Consider the following 6,281-nt stretch of genomic DNA (forward strand, 5'->3'; position numbering starts at 1 on the left):
GACGAAAGAACTCTGGCCGAAATAAGATTAAGATTAAGATTAAGATTAATGTAATATAAAGCTGAAAAAAAAAAAAATTAACACCAAATATACAGTGCGTGTGTTTTTATTGGCTAAACTGGCAATATGACCATCCCCAAGTACAACAACATCTGTTTCAACACACGATTTCACATAAAAAATCTTGCAAAACAAATATATATATATATATATATATATATATATACACGACGGGCTTCTTTCAGTTTCTGTCTACCAAATCCACTCACAAGGCTTTGGTCGGCCCGTAGCTATAGTAGAAGACACCTGCCCAAGGTGCCACGCAGTGGGACGGAACCCAGAATTATGTGGTTGGTAAGCAAGCTACTTACCACACAGCCTTGCTCTTTAGAACCATACGAATGTTTATTTCATTCTGTGAATGTTTATGCCAGCAAGTAGTTATTTTGAGGGCGATCCTTTATCACCAGCTACATTTTTCCAGTTACAGCATTTTAGCGGGGAAGAATGCAATTCATGTTGGCGTGCCTTTTAAAATTTCTTATATTTTTACTTTTACAGAGTAAGTTGCATTCCGTCTCATTAAATATTTTTGCAATCACTTTGCATGCGAATGCTAAAATTTTAACTCTAATTGTTTTCATTTTTTTTTTTTTTTGAGGGCTTACTGTACTGAGGATAGAGAGAAGGGAGAAGAAACAGTAACAATAAAGTTGGTTGCTGATCGATGTGGTTACTATCCCACCATTCATTCACATCATCACTCACACTACTGATTGCTACCCCTAGGAGTGTAGAAAATCTCGTCTTGTATTCGGGACCAAAAGTCAACGATAAGAGAGTTCTTACACTGGATACAACAGATAGTACCAGCGAATAATCTCACAGTAATTAGTAGGTGAGGGAAAGATAGAAACATAAGCAGACTTTTGCCTTGGAATAGTCCCTTTGAAATATTTATAAAATTGGAAATAATCCCTCTATTGTGTGTTACAAGCCTGAAAGTTTTGTATATTATGTTTTCATGAGCCTTTTAATGGTAGCAGCTCTAAGGCAGCTGGTACATTTAATAGTTGTCGTGACTTCAGTAGCCTTTCGTGTGAAATTAAAATATTATTTTAAATAAGCCATGTTGCCACAAGGCTCCTACAAAGTTTATATACTTTAAGCAGCACAGCAGTATTTAGTAAAAAGTTGTTAAATGCACTCTCATGCACGTTTCTGCTAATCTTAGTTCACAGTAGTGTCTATATCATTATATTCGCAAACGCCTTGTAGAAATTTGGTTAGCTAGCTCATATAGTTCCGCTCATATCACTAAAACGGGCTACTGTGATATAAAATATTATGACTTCAAGTGTAATCAATATTCAATTTTAATGTTATTTGGTCATCAACTTTTTATACAATTCTCGCTATTTTTCACATAATAAATTATCTTTAATAATTAACGCTTTTATAATCAAAGAAATTACACCTCAGTACTTTGAAAGTCTCTTTTTAGTTTCATTACGGGCTCAAAGATATAAGCGATACTATGTTGAGAAGTAGATTCCGAAGGTACTGCTGAAGATATATGGTTGTTGGATGGATTCCAATATATAATCAATCATTTTACCATCTTATGATTGATGGAAACGAAGATAATTGTAAGGTAATATATTTATAACATTCATCTTGTTATTAGTTACGTAATAACATCTTCAGGACGGATAATTAAGGCGAGGCTATGACTGCAAATTGTAGTTCCTCATCAGAAATCTGATAGAAATAATGATAATAATTATTGAGAATTATACCATGTGAAGATTATATAGAAGCAACAGAGATTCGGTCATATTTCCAATCGAAATATTTTAACCATTCAGCAACATTCTCCATATTTCGTCAATAGTTTTAAATTTATTACAGCCTGCTTTCAATTGCAAATCAACAGAGAATTGCAAGCCGTTTTAAGTATTTCCGGGTGCAAAGTCATGTAGGTTTTCGATTTTATTTTCATTACGAAACATGCTGCAGCATCATATAACTAATTTAATTGAATCATTTTCTGTTTGTAATATAGCCAATATGCCCTTACAAATAGTTGTTTTAAATATGAGATATCACCCAAATTCATATGCAATTCGTTCATTTTCTCAGGTACACAGGACAACATATTCATGCTAGGTTAAATCGACTCGCAATGTTTTACTGGCTGCAGCTTAAACCGCTTAGATATGTTTACTAAATTGGCAGAGACATACACAGTGGATCGATAAAATGAATCATATATTTCCTGATATATAAACAAGGCAAGAATAAAGCTGCATGGAACGCAAAGAAACAGTGAACAATGCCAATATTTAGAAACACACCTATGTACATTCCATATATACAGACGCACGGATACACAAACATTGGTACACGCATACATTCACATATCAATAAGTTAGGTATATATGCACGTGTGTATGTGTGTGTGTGCGTGTACGCGCGCGTGCGAGTGCGTGTGTGTTTAAATTTATAAACAAACACACACACATATACGACATACGTATGAGACATGAAATTGCATGGAATATTTTAGAAGTCTTAGTTTTCTTCCTACGTTCAGATGAATGTATGCATGAATAATGAATCGCTGTATTTAGAGATACTACAAACCATCAATTGCATATGACCCGTTCTTTTAATGTCTTATACGTACGCCCGTCAGGTAGTAATGCAATAAAACACTCACTAATATGTATGTACACTGACAATTATTATAGAAATAATAATAATAGGCTTCGTTTACTTATTTGATTTTACGTTAAGGTGATTGAGTTGAAATAGGAGGTTGTAAAAAATATCAAATGAGTGAATGACAGTAGGAGAAGTAGAATGAATGTATGAAGAAGGATAAAATGTTTATCCGTCGCACCATTAACATAAGCTACTACAGTCGGATTGTTCTTTTAAAACAGCATGGATGTAGCTTTTCACTTTGGATAGGGAACAACAATCAAATGCACAGATGTGACAACAGTCGGCGCCTCAATCAACTGATGTTCAATGAGTTATCACCCTTGGCGACTTAAGCCGTCTATCTGTGATGGAATTTTTCATTGATCGGTTTGCCTTTCTCGCCTCCAGCTTGTTATGGTACGGAACACATAATAGAGATACCATAACTCTAGTGATGCTTGTATCTGAAGCTATTTAAAGTGGGGTAAGGCTTTGCACATTTTCAATCGCACACTCTGAAAAGTGTACGCATTTGATCGAAAGGAACTAGTCTACTTCAATGGATGCAACGCAGTTGCAGGCATTTTACCTGCGACTCTCCTTCTTCTGTAAAAATCTCTCAATAAATAGTAGGGTGTCTGTCACTGCCAGCATTTGGATGGTCATTGAATCTACATACATGCCGGGATGCATATATGCATTCAGTATACGTACATTTGTGCAAGTGTTTGAGTATTTTATATGCACGTGTGTATATGTGTATACGACTTGTTTGAACACATTCTGTCCTACTAAATTTCCATCACAAACGATTAGTCAAACCGAGGCTACTGTAAAAGGGACTTGCCAATAATGCAGAAAATTGGGATCTAACATGGAATCATGGCGTTAAGAATCAGATTCTTCATTACACGATGAAAATACATTGGTTCCAAATATTCGGCTTATGATTTGCAACACCACAGAATTGTATCGTTTGATCTCTTTTGTACGCTTAACGCAAGAATAACGTTTACATTCATCGTCTTGTTTACGACTTTGCATCATTATTTTTTGGTCTTGAAATCTGGAAATTTTAGTTTTAATTCTAAATTTGGCACACAAATATTTATGGCAGTATGAAGAGTTTTTGCTAACCAGAGAACTGGAGAGGTCTGTGTGAAATGAATTTTGAAAAAGTAATCGCTTACTAATTTCGTTTTGGTTTACTTGATCTCACTTTTGTCGATTGTTAGAAGTCATAAGATGTCATGGTCATTGATTAAGATTTCATACTATGCTTTGCAGAAAACTACTGTTAAGCAGTTGCCATCAATTCAATCTCATTCACAGTAAGACCATTAGTAATAACACAATTTCAGCTAAACGATCTAGATTTCCAGAGAAGGATTTGATGAAATATCTAAACTGTATCATCAAAATCCTTACCGTATATGTACTTCCTACAAGCAAGCCACTTTCCTGAGTAGATTGTATTTTATAAGTCACGTCTGAAGTATGTATGTTTTATTAAGTATCAAATAAGATTATTATCACCGTAATTAAAGATATACGTATGCTTAAAAATAAAACAAGATACACTAAATGTCTTCAGTATACAATTCAGGTGAGTTCTATGAATGTTTACAGAAAGTTTATAAGCGTGTGTATGGTACGGCATACACATACACAAGCACACAGGCAGAAAGGCAAACATACAATGTAAAGTGATCGAGCATAGAAAAATCCACGGTGTATGAAATTAATGGTCAAAGTGTTAATCCATCTTTTAACGTTATTAAGTTGAATTAAGGTTTTTTCATTAACGTTATTAAGTTTAATGTGTCCGTATAGAGACTCATTTAACTCTCGCGAAGTTGCGAGTTCTTAAATTTTCCATTGATAGTTATATGAAATAGCTGTAAAATTAATAAACCTTATCTGTAGAGAGTTAAAAAAATAACATACCAACGGCCATTCCCCTTACAATGTGGCCAGGTAAAGGTGCACTTACATCGGGAAGAAAATAAGACTATTTAAATGAGACACTATAAGTAATCATAAGCAAGTGATTTCACAGTCGACAGATGGGTATTGTTTACATTACAAAAACATTAGAAGGCTACAAACTAATCCAGACTTGTTTGTTGGCTTTCAACGTAAGTTAAATTTAACGTACGACAGTGTCTTATAAAGCTAGATTTATATATCCTAAATTTGACAGAAAAATTTGTCATTGGGACAGTGTAGCTTAATGATAAAGCACTTCACGCGTAAGCATAGGGATGTGAGTTCGAGTCTCTTGGCTGACCGCCGACAGATTTTGTATTTGTATATATATTTATTTGTATACGTGTCTATATGTGTGCATGTATTTGTTTGTATTTATGTAGAGATGCATGTCATTTTATGTGTGCGTTTTTATACGTGTGCGTTTCGCAAGCTGAACGAAGTATCTAACGAAAGTGAGATACTTATAGGAGCACCAATCATTTTACTCTCTCTGTCTCGATCTATGTTTCCCTTTCTCCCTCTAATTTTCTGCTTCTTTTTCTTTTATTTCTTTTTCTTCTTTTCCCTCTTTTCTTTCTCCCCCATTTTCATTGTCTAATTCTTTCCCTTTTCTTTTTTTCGCCTATAAAAACTAAGTTGTATAAGCATACACCAGGTGGTTCAATGCGCTTGCGTGTGTGTGCGTGCTTACATATATATGCATTTGTATTTATTTATGCTTTGCCTATATATGTATGTATATGTCTGTATATGTATGTAGCCATGTACCCACGTCTGTATGTTTAGTGTATATACGCATATTATAGATTGTTTGGTATGTGTATGTATTGCTAAATGTATGTGTAGCGTGAAAGCTTTTAAACGGATATATCTTTTAATTTATTATTATTTTTACAATTCATTATTTACTCTGGGTATTCAGGCCTTTTTCCTTCTTCATAAACTATTTTTGATTTAAGGTTTTCTTCGATTTTATAATAATATGATTTTAAACCGCAATTTGTTATTTCATGCAACCGGTTATGGAAAAGACCGTTAGTTGAAATGACCAATGAAACAAAACCATTTCAAATGTGTATCTATCAAAGTAATTATATTTTTGTATATATCTTTATCTTGCTCCATTCTAAACAAAACAGACCGACGAACGGGAACGTGAAACTCTGAGTAACAATTCTTGTTATAATTTTGGTGCTTTTTAATAAAGTATCTTACGCTACCTCTGGTATTTAGGTACTATTTTTCCACCTTACTCTGGTATATATATATATATATATATATATATATATATATATATATATTCTTTTATTTGCTTCAGTAATTTGACTGCGACCATGCTACAGCACCGCCTTTAGTCGAGCAAATCGACCCCAAGACTTATTCTTTGTAAGCCTAGTACTTATTCCATCGGACTAACCAGTATCGGTTTTCAAGCAATGTTGAGGTACAAACAGAGACACACAAACACACACACAAACACACACACACAAACACACACACACACACATACATATATATATACATATATACATATATATATATATATATATGGATATACATACATATATATATATATATAT

The sequence above is a fragment of the Octopus bimaculoides genome, chromosome 1 (assembly GCF_001194135.2).
Source record: "Octopus bimaculoides isolate UCB-OBI-ISO-001 chromosome 1, ASM119413v2, whole genome shotgun sequence".
NCBI lineage: Eukaryota > Metazoa > Mollusca > Cephalopoda > Octopoda > Octopodidae > Octopus > Octopus bimaculoides.